Below are 26,707 nucleotides of genomic sequence, written 5' to 3' on the forward strand. Positions count from 1 at the left end.
TATACTACTCTGGGATAGATGGGGTGCCTTGTGGAGTTTCTTTTATGGTAATCTTGTCGCGACGTGTAACAACATTGCAAGTGGAGCTAGGATTTTCGATGGTAATAGTTGCAATTTGTTCACTAGCATCAAATAGGTGATTCATAGTGTAATTATATGTGGCTTGCGTATAATTAGTGGTATCAGTGTTTCTCCCTGAAGTGGAAGGACCCCTTTGATCTTGGGATGGAAGTGGATTTTTTAACATAAGATGATCATTGTTTGTTGTTTTTGGGTTATGTCCTTCGATTTTGATTTTACCTCGGTCAATAAGATCCTGAATAAGATCTTTCAATCTATGACAATTTCTTGTCTTATGTCCTTTCCCTTGATGGAAATCCAAATGTTCAGTATCCCTCCACCATGAAGGTTTGACTTGAGGTTCATAATTTGATGTTTTGGGTAAGGTCACTAGATTTTGAGAAACCAACTAACATAACACTATTTCAATGGGTTCCTCTAAGGGAGTGTATGTTTTTTTTGGTTTAAAATTTTGTTGGCGTGGTTTGGGTTCCTCTTGAGATGTATTGCGTCCTTGATTTGGAGGAGCAACTATGTTATTCTTGGGTGGGGGATTCTGTCCTACAAATCGGACCACTGGTTGTGCACTTTTGATAGTTCTTGCATCCAAAACCCCATCATTGACGATATTTTTGTTTTTGTTCCAGAAGTTAGGCTTGTCACTATTGAAGCGTGGGCAAGGGCCATCCTTTGGTTCATTATATATTTTGATAAGCCCTTTTTTGATGAGAGCTCATTCATATTTTAAACCTTTTGTGATCATGTCATTGAAAGAGTCTGTGTCTTTGACGTCTATGTGAAATTCCATTTCATCATTTAAGTTGGAAATAAATATTTCCACTAGTTCTTGTTCAGATAACTGAAGAGAACGTCTACTAGACATTTGACACCATCATTGTAGAAAGACTGAAAATAGCTCACCTGGTTTTTGTTTAGTGTTACAGAGATCAGCCATTGTGATATCACATTCAAATGTCCTAATGCCCCTGGTAATTGGGAAAACCATGATGTGGTTGTTCCTCCCAAGCTTTGGGGAAAATTTCCCATTAGGTATGTGTCCTCGTATGCCACTTCGAGGCAAGCTAAATGGAATTCTCTAACATGATCACGAGGATCTCCTTTTCCTCTATACTTTTCGAACTTGGGTGTTTCAAACCCTCATGGAAAAGGTGGCATATGAAGATTCCTATCAAAGGGATAAGGACAAATGTCATTGAGTGAAAATTGATTAGTTTTTACACCACTATGAATTTGTTGGGCGATATTTTTGACTTGCTGCCGTAGCATGTCTATTTCATTTGGAGGAGGAGGAGGTGGGGCATTACCTTGATGAAGGTTATATCTGATGTGATCTTGACCTCTTTCATCCTCATTGCGACTTTGGCATTTTGATGCTTGCCTTAGTTGTGCAACATCAAAGTCAGAGGGTAGTTTGGCTCCCTCTTGAGCAAGTCTTAAAAAGTGAGCATCGGCATTGCTCCTGAGTATTTCATCAAACAGTCAATTAAAGATAGGGTTGTGTTGTGCCCTTTCTATTGTCGCAGGAGTAGGAGTACTTGGATTGTCATCATTTGTGTTTCCCCCAAGGGCTTCTTAGAATTCATTGATATTTTCCTCCTCTTCCTCTTCAATTTCTTGTTGTCTAGACTTGGACCTGGTATGAGCCATTTTGTTTATAAGTTTTTGTTGAAGTTTGATGAAAATGATGATAAGTTGATGATGGAATGAAAGATTTATGTTTGGTGAAAAGCTTTGCATACGAATCCCTAGCACTAAAGGTAGATGCTACGAAAATTCTTCCTTGAATTGCTTGTTGTGTTTGATTGACAATGTTTGATGTGATAAGGTTTAGAGAAATCTGAGATGTATTACAGACTCAACTACCTAGTAATGAGAGGATTCACTCGTAGACTAGTTTTAAACTACATAGAAATGCCTCTTAGGATGAGTTTATCCTAGATGTAGAGACACTCTAAAAGTGATGTATTGTGTTTGATTCAAGAAATATTGAAATAGAACTTAGGACAAAAACCTTTTAATATTTTGAGAGTTGGAATGGATTTGATGAGATGTGAATATGATAATGGATGAAATGTGAACTTCAATAGAAACTTTGTGTTGCAAAAGGAACAAACTCTTCCTCTTCTTGTTTAGGGGTTGGTGGTTGGTGGTTCTTCCCTAGCTGATTTATATGTGATACAAATATCTAGAAAGAAGGCAAGATTGATCTCGCCTCCCTTATTTTGGTGATAACTCAAAGCTCGATATTGAGTAAAAGCTCTGCGGTTTAATGACTCTTGATCAAACTCGTTTGATTTTCCTTGAAGGTAAAGATGCATGTGACATAAAAAACCTCTATGAGAGATAAAGATTTGTCTATTAAGATAGAAGAATTTCCTCCTTTTGATAAAAGCCTTTGAGCTTAATGGTCTTTTCTTCAAGTTGATGTGTTGATGAAGATTCTTCTTTCCCAAGATGTGAAGAATGGTCATATAGTTTGATACTTTTGATTGTTGCTCTTTGTTTTGGAATCTTTGTTGGTTTTTTTGAAAATATTTGTGTTGGATGAATACTTGTTTCTAGAACTGATCTTTAATCTTTCTTTGACAAGAAAACAAAGCAAGCACACAAACACAAGAATGTTGCCTCAAAAGGCACAAATAGGTGTGGGTCTAGATCAACCCAATCCTTTGAACTTTTTATGACCCTTTCCTTCAAATGTATTTTAGGTGTTTCCAAAGCCTGAAGTAGGCTCAATTTGCATTGGTCTTGACTCACAAAGAAAAACACTTCAAACACTCTTTATCCCTAAGGTCAAATGACCAGTTGCGATAATTTCAGCCCACATCTTGATATTTCTTCAACTTTGGTACTACAAACCTTATGAATCTCATCATGGCAGGTAAGGATGTGATATACTAGGTCTTGCATGAGCATAACAAATAGATGATCCCTATGATGGGGGAGTCACCACTTTTATCGGGCTACGAGTAACCTTTCAAAAAGCTACATTTCTACTCAAGGAAATATGAATGGTGAGTATCTTGGGAGCAAAACCTTCTATGCTCTTGCACTGAAGTTATCACAAATATCCTCAATCAATAGAATGGGTGGGCTACTACTTAAAGGTGTTTAGTAATTTTTGATGTTTTTGGACATAAGTTCATTCTGTAGTGACTCACTTAAGAGCCTTGTAACTTGTGGTAGGGCCCATTTGTCCTTTCGGCAAGTTACACTGTAGGAACATCTATACCCAAGGCTACAACTTTCGCTCTCACCTGATTTCTATAGCGGCTCGAAGGATTTACCGTGCGAGGTCGTTCCCAAGAGTGATGTGTCTCTTGGCAAGCCTCTCTTACAAAGATAAAATTTTGAGTGTTACTAACACTTTTCTCTTGCACCTAGGACCACAAAAGCCAAGGGAGAGGATAGTGGGTGTTAGAAGTAGAACCACTCTCCAAACTCTTTTGCACAAATGTGCCAAACACAAAATACACTTGTTCTTTTTAACTTGTCTTTGCAATGATGTTCTATCTATTTGGAGATGTTTCTCCAACAACCATGATGTTCTTTTTAACTTCCAAGGCAATATGTTTAAGTAAACTAGGAATTTGAAATCCTAGTCAACTAAAATTGAAACACGTATGCATGAAGTAAATCGTTTTACAAAATGAGACAAGTTGATTGTTCTTTTTACTTGGACAAAATTTGAAGTGTTGATTATGAATTTTCTTAAATTTGATGCAAGAAATGAGATTTGTCTTGTTTTGTTTTAAGCACCAAATAAAAGTGAATCCTAACTTGCAAGAAATAAAGTTGTGTTGTGAATTTTAGAGCACGAAATGAAGATTTTGATTTTTTTTAAGCACCAAAATGGAGTGCTTGAGTTTTTTTTTTAACTTGCATGAAAAACAAAAATTTGTTTTGTAAGTTTTAAAAACACCGAATGAAAATTTTGATCTTAAGTAACAAAAGGGGTTAGTTTTAAAACCTGCACATGAAACAAAAAGTTAGTAAAATCTGAACATATGGTGGGCTTCCACAAGCCTAAGAAAATTAATTTTATCAATTACAAGGATTTTTTTACAACATTTTGTTACAATAGTGCTACTCTGTGCGAAAACAGAAGCGCTACTTAACACAAAAGTGCTAAAGTAAAGCAAAAGTGCTAAAACAGAATATTTATGCAACAATACAAACACGCTAATTCAAAAACAAACGTGCTAACTAATAAACAATAACGTTATAATATTAACAAAAGTGCTAATTTTTGGACAATAGTGCTATTGTAAAAACAAAAGTGCTAGAAGACCAAAAACAATAGTGCTAAAGAGCAAACAAAAGCATCGAAGTGCGACTTGTGTGTCAAGTAAAACAGTCAAAAAGTTAGTTTGTCTAAAAAAAAGTTGTTGGGATTCACGTCGAGTTCACCAAATGATGCTCTGCAAAATGAGACAAACGTTAGTGTTACTCAACCAAAAAAAACAAAGACAAACGTTAGTGTTACTCAACCAAAAAAAAGTCTAAGAAGGCATACCAAAAGAGACACTAAAAACATGATGAAATATCTAACTATGGAAGCAAATACAACAAGGCATCTCCAAATGCCTTCTACCATGCTCTTAGCTCCTTCTCCCTTGTTCTTCTCCTCTCTAAGTTCCAAATTAGTGTAGCTCTCAGCAGCTTTTTGCACTATGGATGTCTTATGGAGATTCAAGATTGAAAATTCTTTTAAACTTATGCTATGCAAGTGTAAAAATAAGATAAATATAAGATGCTATGAAATGAACTAAGATTTATTTTAGTCCAAAATGACAATATATTAGTGATTTTTATGCTAAAATGCTCTCTAAAATTGACTATAGATTAAATGCATACAAGTTTTTAGGATCTGAATTATGAAGAAATGGGCTCTATTTATAGGAAAAATAGAGCAATGGATGGTTGCGATTGAGCAATCTCAACAAGGGTCAAGATTGAATGATATTCAATCCATGTGAGGACTTTCAACCGAATCCCAAGATGACAAGTGTCAACATGAGAGGGGTTGAGAGGAGAGGGAATAAGAATTAAATGCTTGACATGACCTAAGAGTTAACTTGGGAGTTAAGGTCAAGGTTGGGTTGAGTGAATAAATTCTTTATTCAAAGAATAAAGCTTTTATCCAATGGATAAACTCTTGTGCAAAGGTTAAAGGGATATCCATGGTCAAAGCAATAAATGTTTGAGGAGACACATGAGTTACATGAGGGTTGAGTTAGGGGTTAACCATAAATGGTCATGTAAGAGCCATAAGTAGTTTGGAAGACTTTAGAGGTTAAACTGTTGAACACACAAAGCATTTAATGCTTTTCAAAGACTTTGAAGTCTTTGAGAAGTGACTCCAAGTTGCTTAGGAATGTGAAAATAATTAGGGGATGGATTAGGCTAAATAGGAAGGGGTTAGAAGAATCTAGAAGGGGGTTTAGGAGTGCAAGTGGATTTGGTGGGTGAGGGAAAATAGGATTTTAATTAAAATAAAATTAATTTATTTCAACTTGTGGTTGCAACTTGCATTTGTAGGAAAATGCAAGTGGGGGGATGAATGATTTAAATAAATGTTTTTTAATTATTTATTTAAAAAAAGAAAAGGGATTAAATTAAATAAATAAGATTTATTCATTTAATTGATTGTGAATTTGGTTTAATGAATTAATTAAAATAAATTGAATAATTTATTTAGTTAATAGGAGAATGTTTTGAAGATGAATTAATTAAATATTAATTTAATTAACTGATGGCTAGTGGGTTTTTAATCAAATAAATAGCAAATATTCATTTAATTAAAATGGACAGATTTATGTGACTACAATTTTTATCCCCAATGATTTGATCTTCTGAATGATTCAATCTCATATACCTAAGACTCCTTTGAGTGTCTGATCCTTTTCCCTGTTCTTCAATTACTGTAGAATTATCTGATACTGTGGGAGTGACTGGTTCAATTCTCTATTTCAGTAAAGGTGCTATCGGTTCAAATAGAATCATTTCCACTACCGGTTCCTTCTCATAAACTCTTATTTGACCTCTATTCAGCTCATCCACTTTGACATTAGCACTTTCCACAATTCTCTCCAATCTCTTGTTATAACATCTATATGCCTTGCTTTCATTAGAATAACTAAGAAATATGCCTAAATCAAATCTAGGATCAAATTTGCCAATGATATCATCTTGCCTGATATAACATTTACTACCAAATATTCTGAAATACTTAATTGTAGGTGTATTGCCAAACCATAATTCATAAGGTGTCTTACCGGTTTCTCTTTTGATATGTACTTCGTTGAATGTATAAACCATTGTGCTCATTGCTTCTCTCCAGTAGATATGAGGTAGACTAGCTTCCATCATCATTGTTCTAGCAGCATCCAAGATAGTTTGGTTCTTCCTTTCCACAACTCCATTCTACTGAGGTATCCAGGGAGCATAAAATTGTCTTCTTATACCATGCTTCTAACAAAAGTTATTAAACTCACTGGATGTGAATTCTCCACCATGATCTGACCTCAAACATTTAATCTTCAATCCTATCTCAGTTTCCACTTTAGCCTTAAAGATTTTAAAGTTTTCAAATGCCTCATATTTTTCCCTTAGAAAAGTAACCCACATCATTCTAGAATAATCATCAATGATTAGCATGAAATATCTATCACCTTGAAACATTTTAACTCTAGCAGGGCCACACAAATCAGTATGAATAAGATCAAGAACATCATTAGATTTATCTTGTATACTTTTAAAAGAGGTTCTGACCTATTTATCCATTTGACATTCTTTACATACCAGCTTATAGGGCTTCATAATCTTAGGTATATCCCTAACTGCCTTAGTTGAACTAATCTTCACAATGCAATTAAAATTCACATGACACAACCTTTTATGCCATAGCCAACTCTCATCAATCTGTGTAATCAAACATGTCTTCTCACCGGAGTTCAAATGAAATATATTACCTTTTGTCTGTGTACTAGTTACAATCTCCAAAATAGTTATGTTAATGATTTTGCATTTTCCATCATTGAAATGTAATTGAAATCCCTTATCCACCAATTGTCCTACACTCAAAATATTATGCCTTAAACCTTGAATATAATAAACATTTTTAGTAATGTTCTTACCATCCAATGATATAGTTCATTATCCTTTGATCACACATGCTTTGTCATCTCCAAATCTAATTAGACCGCAATAAAATTCTTGCAAAGATAGAAACTTCCATTTATCTCTATTCATATGATGTGAACAACCGCTGTCAATTTCCCATTCATCCTTGTCATCAATTTTAGCAACAAGTGCCTTCTCTTCAGGTACATTCTCTTCCAGTGTCAGATCATCTTCCTTGATAGCCAGGAACACCCATTCCTTCCCATTGTCAGAACCACTAGCAGAGTCTTCTACCGGTTCATCATCAGAATGACTAATGCCTTCATCATCTGCTATGTAGCATGATTTGTCTCTATTTTTCCTATAATTATACCTGTTTTGATATCCAAGTATAGTCTTAAAAGATCTTTTAACTTTTTCTTCAAATCTTGAATTCCTTTCAGAACATCTAGATGCAAAATGACCAATCTTATTACATGCAAAATATTTAAAAGGTGCTTTTCCTTCATACTTACGTTCTACCGGTCCTTTAGGTGCTCTTCTAGCAAATAGTGCTTCAAGTTGCTCAAACTCACCATCTTCTCTCTTCATATCTTCCAATTCCTTTGCATATAAAGATTTCCAATCTTGCTTACTGGTTGATGATGCAGATGCATGAAAAGCAGGTTCAATCTTCATAGCTCTGGGAGGTCCAAACTCTTCAAGCTCAAAAGCATATAGTTTCCCAACCAAGGTATCTCTATTCACATATGTATTAGTCATTGTTCTCAACTCATTAATAGAAGTATCCTTCATTTTATAAGCCGGTGGTAGGGCTCTCATAACTTTAGAAACAATTTCATCTTCACTCAGAGTTCCACCACAACATTGAATTCCCATAACAATCTCATTTACCCTTTCCATGAATGCAGTAATCCTTTCATCTACTTCCATCTTCAGGTTTTCATATCTCACCCGGTAACCATCAAGTTTAGCAATTTTCATTGTAGGGTCACCTTCGTTAAGAGTCTCCAACTTATCCCATATAGCCTTTCCAGATGATTTGTTGGTTAATCCCATTATTTGCTAATCAAAAAGTGCACACAAGAGAGATTATCTTGCTCTACAATCATTCTCAAGCTCCTTATCCAGGTTTGCCAGAGGAGGATTGCCAGATGCCAGATTATAAGGTGTGACACCATTCTATGTGATCTCCCAAATCTCCTTGCCAAGACATCTTAGATGAGTCTCCATCTCTATCTTCCATACTGTGTAATTTGTTCCATCAAGCCTCAGAATATCTCTCCGAAAGATAGCTCTAGATGAACTGGATGAACTTGAACTGTTAGTTGCCATAGGATCTTCCTCAAGTGGTTAATCTTTTTGCAGAGAGGACCGAAGCTCTAATACCAATTATTAGACAATTCAACTAACCGGAAGACAATTGAGAGGGGGGGGGTGAATCAGTTGTCACAGATTACCATAACCATTAGCAATTAAAACTTTAATACTGGAACCCAAAACATTAATACTAGAATGCTTAAACCAAATAGTAGAATAACAGTTAAACCAATTAAGTATAAACAAAAATCATAGAATAAATACCATTCACATGAGACCAAGATTTATATGTGAAAAACCCGGTAAAGGGAAAAACCATAGTGGGAAGCCTACCCGCAGTCAGATAATACTTTTTTAGTAAGTATGTGAATTATAATTGAGGGGCCTGCACTTGTAGGAAGGCCAACAACTTAGAGTGCACTTCTCATCAAAAAAGGAATCTCACTGACTACATAGAAATCCAGACTATAATTTGAGAAGAGGTTGAACTACAAAGACAACATCTTCTATGCCTGAGTACAATTCTGGTTAAGCTCAATACTGGAGGATTAAATCCTCTTACATAAACTCAATTCGATCTCCAATGATTCACCAAATCCTCTGCCTAAATGATATTACATTATTCACACATTACATATTCATTTCTCATTCCCATATAGATCTATAATGAGATCGTACATTATATATACAAACCCTCAACTATAAACAATTAGGTCGGCCACCAGACAATAAACCAATTACACAATTATAAAACATGTCTATCTTAGACCAAACAAATAATATCCAACACATAAGACATCCCAGAAATGTATCGAGAAGTCCAATCCACACGCTTCATTAAACAAGTCCATAACCTAGACCAATCGGAACCCAATATAGGTCTGCACACTACAACAATGATCTCCATCTGCCAAGTCTCGAATATGATCACCAACAACATTCTAAAACTCCACCAAAAACTGCACCAACACCACTTATGCATGTCATCAAAGATCTTCATCAAAAGCTCTATCGGTGAAACCGTCCCCGGAACCAAAAACGAGGCTTCTAAGCAAACAGGATAGCATCTGAGCACCAGACCAAAACCAACTTACTGAATATGAACATGAGTATCATGAGCAAGCCAATTCCATAACCAAATCATACCAGAGTCTACCAGATCCAAACCTACCAGAAATCACTCAACCTACCAGGACCAGAAGGGTGCCGGTAAAGAATCCAAACAACTAGTGTTGGCATCAATGACAAAACATCAATGCAACACATAATCAATTCCTCCAAATGGCCAACAACAACTAGGTATTGTATACCCAAAAAAAAGAAATTAGAAGGGTAAATGATTGGTCTAATTCAATAGAATTGAAATAATTAATACTATCATTCACCAATGCTCTACTTAAGTCATTGATGAGGATAATTACCAATTATTTAGCGTAGGTGTATAAGTTGTGTTATAATTTATCTTAACTATATGATATGAAGCTATTGAAGGTGATATGATTTAGTTTTTAGATGAAACATTTCATGAATAATAAGTTGTACTAAGTTTTTACAAATTTATGTACAACTAAAAATATTTAATTTTTTAAGGTGGAAGAATGAGGTTTTAGCATTAGACATTTTATTCAAGCATAGAAAAATGATTCTACATGGAAATATAAGGTCTAATACAAATCGATTTTATATGTATGAAAAATCTAGGAAATTGTTTGGATTTGACTGTGGCATTGCCAAGTATATTTTATAAAAATTAAGATTCATTGTCCACATTTTAAAATTTTATTGTTTGGAAATTAGCCTATCGAATAATTCAACACATACTAAAAGACAAATCAGCATAAACATTTTTTAAGGTATACTATTCGTTGAGCATAAGATATCAACTTCAATCATCATGGAGCATTGAGTTTGGAATTATAACGCTTATGTTTTCAAAGTCTAATAAGATTCAAAGTCTATTAAGATTTGATGGGAAACCAATGTTCATGTGCTAATGTCAACTAGAAGGTTTCATAGGTTAGGAAAATATTGCTATTTATATTTTTTTTGATTTCCCTATATAAAGGTCTTTTTTTATAAAAAGAGAAGAAATAATTAAAATTATGTGTGTTTCATATTTCAAGATAAAGATGGTTAGCATAGGTGATCAATATCTTGGATTGATTGGGTTCCATATAAAAGTGCCTTAGATTATTTATTTTAAGGTTTCAGTATTCAACACACAAAAAAACATGTGATTTACAACTCCTAGAAGCTAGTAGGTTTGTAGAAGGATGATGCGGAAATAAGTATCTCATTTTATCATTATTTCTAATTTGTAATTTAATAAATAAATAAAATTGTATAAAATTAAAAAACAAAACATAGAGGTTTTAGAGTAGCTAAGAGTTAACTACATCTTTTTGTCATCAATAAGATATCTCAAGAATTGCAAGGTCCAGTTTTTTCAAATATTATAATTTTTAGGTAACTTTGAAACAAATGTCCCACTTCATCATGTTACTAAGCTCAAGCTATTTTGGTTGTCTTATAGAAATTGGACAAGGTAAAAAAGTTGTGAAACGCTCCTATTTATTTGTATGGCAAGACTTTCAAATAATGACTTAGTTGACCAAATACCTATAAAGAATGAAATTTCAAGGTGGATTGTTCTCAGGTAGGGTCAAAATGCCTTGATGAAAATGTTGAATCACAAACATAGGAGGAGACCTATCTGATGTAAACTTCTAAATAAAATAAGTGGTAAAGTAAATGATACTTCTTTCTTTATGACTGAAACGACATAGTCAATTACTATAATACTATTACTTAAAAGTGTTTGTACAAATTTTATAATTTTCAGATAGATTTGAAACAAATATCCCACTTCAACATGATAATAAGCTCAATTTAATTTGGTTGTCTGATAAAAATTAAACAAGGTCAAAAAGGTGTGAAAGACTCCTAGTATGGCAATACTTTCAAGTAATGATTTATTTGACCAAATGGCTAGAAAGAATGTCGTTTGAAGGTGGATTGCTCAAAAAAGGCCATAATGCCTTGATGTAAATGTAGAAGATCACAAACTTAAGATGCGAGGTGGTTGATAGAAATGCCTAAACCTTTGCCAATATCCTCCATGCAATATGTCAAGGTGGGAGTTTTGGGAAATGTGGGTACGTGTTGAATCTATAAAGCTACTGTCATGATGGGGACCAAACCCAACTCCAGAGCCTTCCATACAATTTGCTAAACTATCACTTTCCTCTGCCTCATCCATACAATTTTTTAAACTATTCACGTGCCTTGTGCCTTATCGGTCTTACATTTCATGGGGGAAATTCTGTCAAATAGTTATGTGATAAATTTTTACACATTTAATTCTTATATTCAAGAGTGGTGTCATAAAAATGTGGAAAATCAAGAGGGAGCCAACAACAACATGAATGCGTATGAGAAGACCAATAGATGATAGATGATAGATGATAGATGGTGAAAGATTATAAAAGATATGGCACAAGCATGTTCCAAATCTTTCTTTAATATAAGGCTCACATTATCTCTAATCAAGTGTCGAAACATCCCATAAAAATTGAATTTTAAAATTTGAAAAAATGGAATCGAATATAATATCTTAGTATTTTATTATTTAAAAATATTAAACATTGTTGATATATTTTCCATACTGTGAGATTAGTAGTATGTTAGTGCTAGAGTCTCTTTTCCAATTTATATATTAAGTATAATTTCTAATTACTTTACTATCTTGTTTATCATTTATGATTTCTTGAACTATTTGAAACTTTTCTTGAATCATTTGTGTTTCTAGACCAAGTTTTATAAAAAAATTCTAACTTAATCTTGGATCATTAAAAAATTGTTAGTATTTGATTATGTGCATTAATATATTTGTTTATGATTTCTTTGAATTAGTCTTTTAGTGAAGTACCATCTGTGTGTAGAAAGAAAATTTCTTGTGTATGGATGGCTTAGGTTATGTTGTAGAATTCACTATAATTATCTACTTGAATAAGGATGTGATTATGTTTTGATGAAGTTATATTACTTGACGACTTCCTTATGTTTGAAATTATTTAGTAAAAATTATGGCATCATGTTAAGTTACACGATTAAATTATATTAGAAGATTTACTAACTTGGTATGTTGCATTCTGAGTGTGGTGTATCTTTCTGTTCTATCAACTAAGACTAGAACTAGTCAAGTAGTGCATGTAATGTACACATTCTAAATTTAATACTTCCTTTTAGTTATTGATGAATTCTCTCATTATTTGTAAGGAATAGCACTGATTTATTAATTCTGACTATGATTAAGTCTAGTAGCCAATTTTTTATCTATTTATCTTGTGATCATTAATCATGCTTGATTTATTGTTGAAATTAAACTCATTTTTATTATTTATAGTTAAAATTGATAATTCTTCCTCCTTTGCATTGTTCATGTATCATGTAATATTATTTTCTAGCATGTTCATGATAGGCCTTTCATGAGTTGTACAGGAGAGTAGATTATGGGAACTAAAAGAAATTAATATCTTAAGATATTGAATAAATAAAATAAAAATTCATACTTACAATTTTTTTGAGAAAAATATAAACAAATGTGAGACATATTAGTTCTCCTCACTTCCATAAGCCTTTATAGTCTTGTGTAGAAACTCCAACTATTACCAACTCTAAATGAGAGAGAACCTTCATAAATATGGAAAAAGGGGTAGCAAAATAAATGAACAAGTATTGGCCACACCTATTTAAAACTACCATCTATAAATTATAATTATTAATATAATAATTATTATGTTATGCTACTCTCTTCATGTTAATAGGAGGGAATCTCTTGCCAATTTCTATAAAAGAAAATATAAGTACCCTAGTAACATAAATGTTTTTTTTTATAGTGATAAGCAAGTACAAACATATATACCAAATGAAGATCATCTTGTTATAATTTATACTCCTAGTGTTTTAAAAAATGATTCTTTCAATGTCTTATAAAGTTTTTACAAGATCCCAAAAATCCTCAAAATAGCCTCCCCAAGTTCATTATAGTGGTTTAATATATGTGAAAACATTATAAAGAGAAAACTATTAAAATATACTTGAAGTACTTATACATATAATATCTAGAGGTCTTATTTCATGTCTATTAGATATTACATATAGGATTTAGCCACTAGGAGGTTTCATTGAAATGCATAGTCCCCCACAATGGCATCACACTAAGCTCAAGAATTGATTTAAATTTGGAGATTTTATTATTGCGCAAAAATTTGATATGTGATTGATGAGATTCAAGACCATTTCTTCTTGATCACAATATATATTCTACTTTTAAATAATCAATTCAACATAACTAGAGCTAAATTGTACATAATGGAATACCTTTTTGTCATTTAACCCTCTTTCTCTATCTTGATGAAAACTTGCTACTATTATTGTTATTATATATTTCATATCATTTTGTGATTTTTGTTAGTTAGAAGAGTTTTATTTATTAAGGTTGAAACTATTTTTAATAAAAGGAATTAAATGGTGGACACACACACACTTGAAAATCATAAATTTTATTGGCAAATTAATTATTCATTCAAAATTCCAATTGAGCACATGCCGTAGGAGAAAATGAGAAGCTTCTAGAAGTAATTTCAAATCCCATATTCTTGCATGTAACTCTCCCACTATGCCATTGATCAATTTGCATGAGGACAATTTGGGAAAAGAATCTCTAATTTAAATTAATTCATTAGATAGTGGAAATGATGCACCTTTTCTATATAATGTATGATAAACTTTCAAAGAGGGAGTTCATTACTTTTTTTGGTATGAAGAAGTAAATTCTCAAGTTCTTGTAGATGCTTGTTAATAGTAGTAGGATTTTGTAGCCACATTTCATTGTAGAATTTTTAAGTTTAAGTTGTAGATGCTTGTTAATAGTAGTAGGATGTTATAGCTACAAGAACGATTGAAGAAGGATAGCAGGGAGATTGGAGATGATTAAACAAGAGCTTCGTCAATCCAAGTTCCCCTCTTTTCATTTTCTTATTTGCACGAATGAATCTTGTAATTTCAAAAGAAATACCTTATATCTCTCTCTTGGATTTTTATGAGAATTTTCTTTCAAGAAATCCTCTTTTTTTAGTTATTTAGAAAGATTAAATTAAATAAGAATAATCCCCCTTCTATACTTTTCAATTTCTTTCGATAATGAAAGAAAAAATACATGTGATAGTCCTCAAAATGACTATGCAAAATTTGGTGTCCTTGACAATGTTTTGTCATTTTGAAAATTAATGTTGCTCTTTGTGTTACCCTCATGGTTTAAGGTTCTTAGGTTTAGATGTTCTTGGGTGAGCCTTTTATTTTAAAACCTAAAGCCTATTATGTTTCTTCATTACCCTTTTACTTAAACTTGAGGGTCTTTTCCATCCTCAGAAATGACCATGTTCCTTTCCCTAGGGGTTATTTCTTCTACCGACCTTTTAATTTTTCCTAGAGACTGTGTCTTTTCCATTATGGTTGGGTCCCCTTTCAGTATTTTTGCGGACATTTGTTTTCCCTAAGTCTAGCCTTAATGTTTCAACTTGTATCTCCATGTTTAAGTACTGAGCAACTAAAAGTCCCATGAATTTTCTCATGTTTAAATGAACGGTGATGTTATGACCCAAGCAGAAAGATGCTCGAAGGATAGTGGAAATTTTTGGGCAGACTTTGTAAAGAAGCAAGTAATGAACGAATAGATCGGATGACCCTCATAGTCTCACGATGAAAGATGTAGGAAGGTTAAGGACCACGACATCATGAGATGATGCCATGTGTCCCAGGCATCCTGAATAAGTCTAACAGTGGGGCAACTGACATAGTTGAGATTCAGAGATGATTTGGCAATGTTTCACCAAAAATTTAATGGGCCCTCTTGCTACGTTGGAAGGTCAATATCAATATTGACCGATGGTGATTGCGCGATGTTCCATACTGGACAGATCTATGACAGATATAGAGTATTTTTTAAAAGGAGTGACTGGGGTTGTTTCATTGTTCTTCACGCAGTTAAATAAAGGCAAAAGAAGATAATCTTGTTGACATGGAATAAACACAGATGTGTTGAGGCACTTGGATGCCGACTGATTCTCAAAAGGATGATTTAGGAGGTGTTTTGTTGGGTCGAGTCGTATTAGTGGACAAAGCTTGCAGTACCAGAGGTGGAAATATCATCAAGTTTTCATTGCCACCATGGAAAGAAGTTGAGATATTCAAAAGGATCAAGTGGATCAGGATGATTCATGAGTTGGAAGCGAAGTGATCAAGGACCTGTCAATAAAATCATAGGATGTGTACTGTCAGAGATTCTCACAGTAAGGAAGAAAATCAAGAAACCGTTGCCAAGAAACTTTAAAAAGATAAGGACTTAGTATCCAAAAAATGAGGATTCTGAAGGAAAAATTTTGCAATCAAGAAATCAAGAAATCAGGAACAAAATCATTCATGAAAGGTGAACTTGGTCAAAAGGGAAGTGAATTGGCAGTTTGAGTCTAACGATGTTTTGATTCAATGGATAACATTTCTTGAATCCATTTTCTAGCATGATGAGTAGAAAAGCATTGGAATGATGATTTTTCCCATGCATGAACACTACCAAGAAAGATATCTTCATTATAAATACAGCTAGGTGTTGTCTTCAATTGGTAGAAAGAAAAAGAAAATTCATTATCTTCTCAGAAGGTTTTGAAATGGTGAAAATGATTTTTGAGCAATATCATGCTAGGAGTTACACTGAGCTCTGTGATACATGATAGAATTCCTTTGGGAGTGAGTATTCTTATAGTTGACAGAGTCTTGAAAGTGGGGAGGATAGTCGATAAAGTCTTGAAATTTATTTATTATCAGAACAAGCTCTGCATGACACATCCTCTGCCTCTCCTCTTTCACTCATTAATAGAGGGTTCTAGGAAGGACCTCAAGGAGGAGAAAGCGTAAAACAAACTTGGGGAGAAGGCGGAAGCCAGTCATTTCTGTAATGACATGCAAGGTATGACCCCTTCTTCTCCTAGTATGTTCCTCTACAAACTCCTCTTTCCACTTTCTTTGATCCTGAGTATAAAGGCTTGAACTCCTCTTTTAGTGGAGGAGCGATTTTACTTCTTGCTGGGATATAAACCCTCTTCGAGAAGGAAAGTACTCTATAGAGCATCAAGGCACATCTCATGGTCCATCTGGAAGCATTAGGGGTGATGGTGGCATGGCTCAAGAAATTTTGTTTCTGCCAAAATGCAGTTAAGAATTTTGGTTCTACTTCATCATAAATGCCAACATGGATAGTCTTTTGAGAGATTGTGAGGAATATTTTTGTAACAAAGATACAAGTGGTCTTATGAGCTTGTGATAGGTATCTCCTCTGGCCTGAATCCTGTTTTCTCCCTTGTTTCTATAAAAGGGAATTCAGGGCCATGAGAAAAAGGTTGAGAAATTTGGTCCACAAGTTTGGATCCAAACCCTTGGTCATGTATAGTAAGTCTTGGTGAAATGAGTAGGTTGTAATAGGAATTTGTAGAGCAAATAAAATGGGTCTTGTGTCTTATTTTATTTCAAGTTCTTGGAGTTATATGTAAGATAATTTGTAACTGAAAATAGATTATTAAATGAATGCAAGCATAGTTCAAATTCATTTTCTCTAGTGTGTAACTCTATTATGTTTTGAATGAGTAAGATCAAGGGTTTTTCTCATTTGTTGCATTGTTGTGATGCATGCAAATTATATCTTATGCTCTGATCTAAGGGGTCGGTTAAATTGCTAGGATAGGATATTTAGACTGACAAGGCTTATACATGGATTCTAATAAGTATTTTGGGTTGGGACAGATAGATGAGATGCATTGTAAGGCAATGCTATCTTAAGCTCTCGAGCTATTAGATTAATGTTTTGTTCTATTATATTTCATCTTATGTTTTATAATTTCAATTTCCCAATGGATAAGACACTATTCGTGGCTTTAGTCATTTCTAGTAACAGTTCTTTACTCATAGCTCATCGACAACTTGTTGTAAATTGATAATATTAGAATATCTTTTCATTTCTGTATATGTCACTTCTTGTCAAAATTTGTCTCATGCTCCAAACTAGGTCGAGGATCACTGAGAGCTAGCCACTCTATAGCGTTCTCTCTCTTTGTTGAGCCCCTTTTATGAGTGAGACCTTATGCTTTATTTTAATATCATCTACAAGTGTGGTGCAGAGATTGCAGGAACATTAAGGGATCACCCTCCCAAGTTTTGCAGAGCCCAAAGTGAAGAAGGGTTAGCATAATCCTTGTCATATCTTGGTCCAAGTCTCCAAGTATCTCTAAAACAGTCTAGATATGGCCTCTTCACGCATGATTCAAGGTCCTGACTTGGTTCCTGCCCCTACAGTAGTGTAGAAACCCCATCGTGTGCAATATGGGAACCAAAAAAAATGACAACTCTATTGGGCACGTCTACACAAAAGTCATGAGCTTATAATGTTCCAGATCCTTTTTTGGTTGAGTCAATTCTTATAAATGTTGCCTAAGAATTTGTTATTATTCGTCTTTCAATGTAAGTTTTATCAAGATTGGTCCATATTTCAGGATTATTTCATAACATCTCACAAATTGTGGGTGGTGACTCTGAGATCCTTACACCAGTGTGCATTATTTGAAAAGGAACTAAAAGAGAATCACAAAACTTGTAGTAGAGATGAAGCATATTTGAGCTCTTATGATGAAGTACGCCAACAGGTTGAGGAAAGAATTCACATGACAAAAAAGGAGGAGTTGTAGTACTAGTTTAGGATCAGATCTGACATGAGAACCTAGAGAGGATGCATAGATATTTTCAGATCTATCACTACAATGAGTCAGCAAAGATGATTTCTAGACACTACACTACTTCCAGGTACTTTGGATTTTCATGAGTCAAATGAATTTTTGTGAAAGTCATTTGTAGAAAATACTTCCCTATCAAGTGAGATAAGAACTAAGGAAGGGAATGGTAGTAATCTTTTTACATACTTCTAAAAATTAATTTGCAAATTTTGTAATAAGTTGAGTGAAGTATGTTTCTGAGTCATACATTGTAGTATTGTAAGACTGTTGAATAGATGCATTGTTGCTTGTATATCTCTAAGAAATTTTTAGTGTAAACGTGCAACATATGTAGTCATTGTCAAGCCATAATAGAATGTTTTCTGTTGAAAGATATAAACCATTCAATTTTAATGGTATCCAAGGTTTCCTTAACCCTGTTCTTGCTAATGTTAGGGAGCATTTACCAAGTTTTAATGAGAAAGGATTGGAATCCACACATCAACACCTGCAGAGGTTTTCTGATTTGATAGGAGATTTTGAGATAAGTCAGGAAGATGTTTGCACAAAGCTATTTGTTCAATCTTTAAAAGAAAATGTTAGAGACTGGTTTTCATATTTGCCAGCAGGTTTTATCTCTTCATGGGATGAGCTGAATGCATCTTTCATGGAACAATTTGGTGAAATAGTTAATCCAAGTTCAGCTATAAAAGGATTCATGGGTATTAAAAGAGAAGAGGATGAGTTTCTCCCTGTTTTCAATCTCAGATTTGTAAGAACATTGGATGACATTCCTAGAGATTATAGGCCAAATGATGTAGTATGTTTGGTTGTTTACTTAGATGCATTAGATAAAGAAATGAGATATTTAGTAAGGGATAAGGATCCTAAAACCTTGTACCAGGATTATAGGCTAACAACGGATATTGAGAACAATTTGAAATATGGAATCCCTAAGGGTTATTTCACTACAAGAGTTTGTTATCCTAAGCTACCAGATATTGAAAAGAAGTGTGAGCCAAGAGTTGAAGATCAATGTAAAAGCACTTACACTTTTGTTGATCACAGAGAACATGTTATAACCTATGATTCAGATCAAAATATGAGTGAAAAAAACTTATCTCAGATGATGGTTATTCCTCATATTAGTGAAGATGAGGTTAATAAAAATTTATATGATACAAATGATACAAGGATGGAGGTAATTTCAGTGGCTACACTAGGTGACATAATTATTAGTCCTTTTAGTAAGGATGCCACACAAAGGGTCTATCTTCCCTCTTATGGTTCAGATGGATATGATAGCCTGTATGAAGGAGAATTGGAAGGTTGTACATCTGATGAGGATAATGATGATATGCAAGGTTTTGGTGAGACAAATTCATCTTCTGAGGAATCAGTCATGTGTAATGGTGGAATATTGAATATTGCTACACCATTATTTGTTGATAATGCTTATAAACTAGAGAACTCCATGGTATGTTCCGATAAAGAAGATATGCTTCAACATGTGCTTATGCCATGTCAATTTATTTAGGGTGATGAGTGTGAATAACTAGTCAGGGTAGATATGCTTGAAACAAGTATTATAAGTAATGATATACTACATATCCCATTACAAGTAACACTCTATGCAGTGGATCAAATTGTTCCCGAACTCTCTAATAATGAGGACACATGTGAATCGACAGATGCAGTTGGAAAAGAAAAAAGAAAAGGGCCAAAGCAGTCATGATGATTTTGTTAAAACTTATGAGAGTTATAATACTAAATATTATGATGTTGAAAGTTGTTATAGCTCAAATTATGATTATCTTATGCCTAATAAGGATGAATGTGAATTTGAGGTAGGCAGAAGTTTCATTGAAGCTTTTAATACATTGTTTGATGAGGATATAGATATGGATCAGCCTCTGCTTTGCCTAAATATTTATAAGAAAGTTTTTCATATGATTTTCAGTCCTTTGTATGAAGCGATGGTTGAGAAACTAGAACTGGTGAAGATTGACCAAAATGTGAATGCTGAGTTAATTTTTTGTGATGAAGATCAATTTTATCCCATGACTAGCTATGATAGCAATGTTGAAGGTGTTTCAGATGCTTGTAAGAAAGGTTTATATGTTAAAGAAATGGCCACCCAAGGTGATCAAGGAATTTTATTTGTCCCTGCTGATAGCAGTGTGCAAGAATACAAGTTAGAATTCTTCATCACATGCCAATTGAGTGTTTTCCTAATCAAAAGGGACTTGGATAATGTCAAATGCAAGGTTGGTTTACAATTTGCAAATGTCTTTGAATATGGTCAACATGTATATGGGAATATTTTCAAGTCATGGATCACATATGTGGATGAGAATTAGACCTTTGATAAGGGTAAATATTGGTGCTTCATTTTTTATGGCCTTGGGCCATCAGTCAAAGTTTGTTTTTATCAAACTATAGTATAGGGTGCAGGGAAAGGAGGTTGACTCTGCAACCCAATGGAGATGTACGTGTGTATTCATACTTGTGCTGGTAATATGAAAACTAAATACAATTGAAGGTTGAAGGTTTGATGAAATGAAATGGAGATAGAAGAGAAGCTGATACAAAATGCTAAATTACAAATGCAGGTCATAAGACTTGTACAGAAAACAACTGTAATAATTTTTTAGAAAAGGGTGTTGATCTTGATATGGAATGCTAGGTAGGAAGATAAATGAAGGCATGGTAAGTTTGATATCATCTTCTCAGGCCCATATCTGATTCAAAGCAAGAAGGGAGACGATTTTCATTTCATATCTTCTCCAAGGAATGACAAATGTAGTCCTTGAACTGCCTATTCATGGACAATTCTTGGAATATAGCTTCTTTTTGAAGTTTTTTATTTTCCACGAGCAGTAGATTAGACCTTGTACATATTAGAGTAGATTTCTTTTCTTCTTTGGGCTGCCTTGTCTAGTTAGTTCTCTTTTTGGTTTGCTCTATATCTAGTCTGCTTAACATGAGATTTTGGATCCTCGTATCATCCTAGAGTGATGCTCGTCCCCAACTAGAGCCATTGATAGTCTTGAAAAATGACTATGCAAAATTTGGTGTCCTTGACAATGTTTTGTCATTTCGAATTAATGTTGCTCTCTATGTTACCCTCAGGGTTTAAGGTTCTTAGGTTTAGATGTTCTCGGGTGAGCCTTTTATTTTAAAACCTAAAGCTTGTTATGTTTCTTTATTACCTTTTAACTTAAACTTGAGTGTCTTTTCCATCATCGGAAAGGACTATGTTCCTTTCCCTAGGTGTTATTTCTTTGTCCGACCTTTTAATTATTCCTAGAGACTATATATTTTCCATTATGGTCAGGTCCCCTTTTAATATTTCTGTGGGCATTTATTTTCCCTAAGTTTGGCCTTAATGTTTCGGCTTATATCTCCATGTTTAAGTACCGAGCAACTAAAAGTCCCATGAATTTTCTCGTGTTTAAATGAATGGTGATGTTATGACCCAAGCAAAAAGATGCTCGAAGGATAGTGGAAAGATTTGCGTAGACTTTGTAAAGAAGAAAGTAATGAACGAACAGATCAGATGACCCTCATAGTCTCGCTATGAAAGATGCGGGAAGGTTAAGGACCGCGACATCATGAGATGATGTTGTTGGAAATTTGGAGGAATTGATTATGTGTTACATTGATGTTTGTCTTTGAGGTCAACACTAGTTGTTTTCCTGTCTACCAGCTTCTGGTAGAGTGGTTGATCTTTGATGTGGATCTATAGATTTGTCTTTGGTTTTGGTCCGGCTATTGGAATTGGTTTGGATTGGTTATTCATGTGTTCCTGATGTGCATCACATTCAGTTGGTTCAGGATTTGATGATCTGAAATCTATCATTTGTTCTACTAAGCCTTTTGGTCATTGATAAGGGTTTTACTACCAGAGCTTTGTTGAAGATATTTTGATGGATTTGATAAGTGGTGTTGGTGTGGTTTCTAGAAGGTTATCAAGATGCTGATGGTTATCATGTTCATATTCTAGTTGATCGGTGGTGATATAGTTATTACTAGACCTATTCTATTTTGTCTTATTCTGCTAGGTTATGGACCAGTCTATGTAACATGCTCATTGATGATCCCAATGCATTAGCAATTAGATTTATTGTTTGGTTTATATTGTTTCGGTCTTAGGCTGACTTGTTTTATAATTGGTTTGTGATATTACATAGAGGATTTATTGTATTATCTTTTAGGTGGTCGACCTAATTGTTTAGGTCCCGGGTTGGTATAACTATGATGTAAGATCTCTTTGTAGATCATGGCATGGGATGAAGGTTATGGGATTATCTATGTGCGAATAAAGTTGTAATCATATGCAAAGGTTTTGGTCGATCATAGGTGATCGAATTGGGTTTGTGGAAGAGTTTTAATACCTCTGGTATTGAACTTAACTGGAATTGTACTTAGGAATAGGAGATGCTATACTTGTAGTTCAATCTTCATTCTAGATAGTAGTCTGATGTTTTTTGTAGTCAGTGAGGCTCCTTTTGTGATGACCAGTGTGCTCTAAGTTGTTGGCTTTCATGTATGTGTAGGCCCCTTATTATAATATTTAGTCATCTGATCAGTGGATAGATATTGTGGGTCTCCAATCCCACTGTGGATTTTCCTCTTTGAGGTTTTCCACGTATAAATCTATGGTGCTATGGTGTTCATCTTTGTGGTTGCATTATTTCTTATTGTTATATTATTTTATGTTTACCGGTTGCTGAGTTGTATTAATAAGGTTAAATTTATCCATTCCAGTAGAACAACAATTCACCCCCCTCTCAGTGTTCTTGTATCCCAACAGATGCCACGTTTCCCAAGCAGGTTGAATAAGTCCAACAATGAGGTAGCTGACAGAGTTGAGATTCAAAGATGATTTGGAAATGCTTCATCAAACTTTTAATGAGCACACTTACTATGTTGGAAGGTCAATATCAATATTGACTGATGGTGATCATGAGATGTGCCATGCTAGATAGATCTACGACAAATATAGAGAATTTTTCAAAAGGAGTGATTGGGGTTGTTTCATTGTTATTCATGCGAGAAAATAAAGGCAGAAGAATATAAGCTTGTTGACATGGAATAAACAGAGACATGTCGAGGCATGTGGATGTCGATTAATTCTCAAAAGGGCGATTTAGGAGGTGTTTTGTTGGGTCAAGTCATATTAGTGGACAAAGATGGCAGTACCAGAGGTGGTAATATCCACAAGTTTTCACTGCCACTATGGAAGGAAGTTGAGACCTTCAAAACGATCAAGGGGATAAGGATGGTTCATGAGATGGAAGCGAAGTGATCAAGGACCTGTTAATAAAATCATAGGATGCCTATTGTCAGAGATTCTCACAGTAAGGCAAAAAATCAAGAAACTCTTGCCGAGAAACTTTCAAAAGACAAGGACTCAGTATCCAAAAAAGGTGGATTCTGAAGCAGAAATTTTGCAGTCAAGAAATCAAGAACAAAATCATTCAGAAAAGGTGAACTTGATTAGAAGGGCAGTGAATTGGCAGTTTGAGTCTGACGATGTTTTGATTTGATGGATATGATTTCTTGAATCCATTTGCTGGCAGGATGAGTAGAAAAGCATTCAAATGATGATTTTTCCCATGCATGAACACCGCCAAGAAAGGTATTTTCATTATAAATATAGCTAGGTGGTGTCTTCAATTGGTAGAAGAACAAGAAAATTCATTATCTTCTCAGAAGGTTTTAAAATGGTGAAAATGATTTTTGAGCACTATCGTGATAGGAGTAACACTAAGCTTTATGATACCAGATGGAATACCTTTGGGAGTGAGTATGCTTATAGTTGATGGAGTCTTAAAAGTGGGAAGGACAGTCGATGGAGTCTTGAAATCCATTTCTTATCAGAACAAGCCTTGCATGACACATCCTCTACCTCTCCTCTATCACTCATTGATAGAGGGTTCTAGCAAGGACCTCATGAAGGAGAAAGAGTAGAACAAACTTGGGGAGGAGGCATCAACCAGTAATTTCTGCAATGACATGCAAATTGTGACCCCTTCTTCTCCTATTATGTTCCTCTACAAGCTCCTCTTTCCACTTTCTCTGATCCTGGGCATAAAGGCTTGAACTCCTCTTTTAGTGGAGGGGCCATTTTAGTTCTTGCTAGGATCTAAACCCTCTTCGAGAGGGGAAGTACTCTATAGAACATCAAGGTGCATCACATAGTCCATCTGGAAGCATTAGGGATGATGGTGGCATGACTCAAGAAATTTCATTTCTAACAAAATGCAGTTAAGAATTTTGGTTCTACTTTATCATGAACGCCAGCATGGACAGTGTTTTGGGAGACTGGGAGGAAAATTTTGTTGGTATTTTGGTATGGTTTTGTCATTGATGTCAACACCTACTAAACACTTATCAACTCTGGGACTTTGGAGAATCAACAACATTCACCAACAAGCAAGTGACTCATGCACAGTCACTAGTATATGGTACACCGGAAAGATATAATGATCACCGACACTTGGAATGATGTGGAAAACACTTGGTTATGTCGAAGACATTGTGTGAACACTTTGTTTTGGAGTTTTGTTTATTGGTACATTAGTATTCACATATTTGTTGTTACCGGCAAATAGGTCCAGGGTTACACTGGCAGGTTTATCTTTTCGAGATCAGCATGGCACGCTATGGAGATAATTAATTATTGTTGTAAATGCATTAAGCCGACATGTTCAATCCGTTATTGCATCGGATATTGTATTGTTTGTAAAATGTTTTATTGTAATATCTTGTAGAGCCGACCTACTAAAATTGGTCTTAGGTTATGGTATAAATGTAAGATCTTATTTGTAAGATCAAATGTGGAATGCAAAAAAGGATTATGTGAAGGTATATGCGAGAATAAGTAGAGCTATACACACAAACATCATTTGAAGATTGAAGAAGGGTTTTTGTGAAGACAATTAGAACTACACCGGTACTGAATCCAGAATATGAAGATGCTATTTTTTGTAGTACATTCTTATTGGATTTAACCATCTAGCTATAGTTAGTGTGACTCCCATTTTGTGATTGAGCAGTGAGCTCTAGGCACTTGGCCTTTCTGCATGTGCAGACCCCATTTATGTACACTTACTATCTGCAGTAGTATCCTCTGATTGTGGATAAGGTTTCCCACCATGGTTTTTCCCCTTACAGTGTTTCCATGTACAAATATTGGTGTTATGTGTTGTGGATGACTTTGTCTTTATGTTTCATGCACTAATCCTTACCAGTATAGCAATTAACTGTTAAAATTGTCTACCGACATTATGAATTGGTTTACCAGTATTAAGCATTAAGTTGGTTAAGTTGTTTTTGGTTTGAATTTATTTGACAATTGATTCACCCCCCCCCCTCCTCTCAGTTGTCTTTGGGACCTAACAATTGGTATCAGAGCTTAGTCCTCTTTTGCAGAAGTTTAACAGCTTGAGGAGATCCAATGTCTACTAACTATTTCAGGAAGGACAATCCTAAACTTGATGGAACCAACTATGGCATATGGAAGATCAGAATGGAGACACATCTAAATTTGATTGGAAAAGACATCTAGGATGTTACAAAGAATGTTTATACTTATCCTACTCAGAGTTAGCCCACTCCACCCAACTTGACCAAAGATGAGGAAAATGATTGCAAAGCAAGAGAAGCACTTTTGAGTGCATTATTAGATCAACAAATCATGGGACTATCAGATAGGTCTACTGCTAAAGCTATTTGGGATCATTTGGAAACACTGAATGAAGGAGATTCCATAGTCAAAATTGCAAAACTTGAAAGCTTCCGGGTTAGGTATGAGGATCTGAAAATGGAAGAAGATGAAAGGATTTCTACTTTTATGGAAAGAGTAAATGAGATTGTTTTGGGTATTAAATGTTGTGGAGGAACCTTAAGTGAAGATGAAATTGTTTCAAAAGTTTTAAGAGGATTGCCACCAGCATATAAAATGAAAGTCACTGCTATAAATGAGTTAAGAACAATGCCTAATACATCAGTTACTAGGGATACATTAATTGGGAAACTTTCAACTTCTAAAATTGAAGAATTTGGTCCTATTGCTACTATAAAGATAGATTTGGCCTTTAAAGCATCAACATCATTTGCTCCATCATTTGACAAATCTGATTGGAAAGCCTTTTATGCAAAAGAACTTGAAGAAAGAAGGAAAGAAAATGAAGAACTTGAAGCACTATTTGCAAGGAAAATGCCTAGAGGTCCAGTTGGAAGTAAGTATGAAGGTAAAGCACCCTTTAAATATTTTAACTGCAATAAGATTGGTCATATGGCTTCAAGATGCCCTGATAGACAGCTAGACTAAGAGATGAAGCTAGAAGAACATA

Source organism: Cryptomeria japonica, chromosome 7 (assembly GCF_030272615.1).
Source record: "Cryptomeria japonica chromosome 7, Sugi_1.0, whole genome shotgun sequence".
NCBI lineage: Eukaryota > Viridiplantae > Streptophyta > Pinopsida > Cupressales > Cupressaceae > Cryptomeria > Cryptomeria japonica.